The 1383-nt window shown below is 41.1% G+C and overlaps 1 pseudogene; it reads left to right on the top strand.

Moving 5' to 3' along the window:
• Positions 1 to 1163: 1163 nt before the first annotated feature.
• Positions 1164 to 1283, top strand: LOC121870876 (annotated as a pseudogene).
• Positions 1284 to 1383: the final 100 nt, after the last annotated feature.

Genomic DNA, 1383 nt, shown 5'->3' with positions numbered 1-1383 from the left:
GCTACTACTGGTGAGTTCACAATAGCCTGGAAGCCATAAAATAAAAATAACCTTAGTAAAGTACTTACCACCATCCTGGTATAGTAAAATGACACTGGTTGGTCAAGAAAAAAATCACACGGTATGAAGATGTTATGAAGTCCATATTCGTGGAACTAAGTGTATAAACACATTAATGTAAGCACTGTGCGAGCAGTCGTTTAATATCAATGCCAGTTAGCATATTCCCTTCTACAGCGGAATAAACGCGAATCTGCGTAGGCCGAACATATATTTGAACTGTGACGTCACCTTAGGATCAGTCGTTACTAGAGTAAGTGAGAAGGCTAATGGGGCACCACTAATGTTCAGTTTGTTTATCCAGGGATTACAAGTGTGTCATTACATATATTAGGAAAGATTCATTTGTCATGCGGTAGCATTATTCCAGTTAAAAAAATCTCAGGGTGCGGCATGCAAATTAGGGGTTAAATAAAGAGTGGAAGTGGACGAGTGGAAGAAAAAAAAATTACCCCGTAGGGCAGTGCTGTATGGTGACAGACCAGCTCATTATGATTAGCCAACGACCATGCCACGTTAAGAAAACACCGCTTCTCGTCCGATGAGCGAAGTTAAGCAACATTGGATCTGATTAGAAGTAGCGGATGGGTGACCGCCTGGGGAACACCAGATGCTGATGACATTTACCTCTCGCCACCAACTCTCCTCTTGTTCCCCCCCCTTTATCTTAAAGTTCATACCGTGAGTGGGTGTGGTATGGGTTTTTATTTAATATTGGATACGTTAAATGAGTTCAGTTTGTATTATCTTAAAATCGAATCAAAATAAGCCGTCTTATTGTTCAAATGAAATTTTTTATAACAATAAAAACAATAAAACGAAAGGCTGCGGAAACAAAACTAAAAGATCTCTGCTCTATGACCAAGCTTCTAATAATTTCACTAGAAGACCTTATCTAATTAAGCTCCCCTACCCCGTTCGGTAAGGAAAAGGTTGCCTGTGACTTTCGTTTATCGATCTCCTATTCTTTCCTTATTATAATTAAAGGTAGATGTCAGAAATGCAACGCCGCCACCAGGCGCTTACACTACCACAGGACGGTGGAAAAAAACTACCCGTAAGGGCGGTGCTATATAAATTGCCAAGAACCAGCTCATTATGATGCCAGCAGCCATACCACGTTAGAAAACACTGGCTTCTCGTTCGATCAGCGAGGTTAAACAATAATGGGTCTGGTTAGTACTTGGATGGTGACCGCCTGGGAACACCAGATGCTGTAGGCATTTACCTCTCTTTTCTAACCCCCTTTGTTCCCCTTTATCTTAAATTTATGTGTACATAGGTGGGTTTTTTATAGTGGGTCGTGGTGCATGTTGGACCTTT

Source organism: Homarus americanus, unplaced genomic scaffold (genome assembly GCF_018991925.1).
Source record: "Homarus americanus isolate GMGI-L3 unplaced genomic scaffold, GMGI_Hamer_2.0 scaffold29864, whole genome shotgun sequence".
Taxonomy (NCBI): Eukaryota; Metazoa; Arthropoda; class Malacostraca; order Decapoda; family Nephropidae; genus Homarus; species Homarus americanus.
Note: the sequence above shows the minus strand (reverse complement) of the source record. Positions and strands in the feature narration are given on the sequence as shown.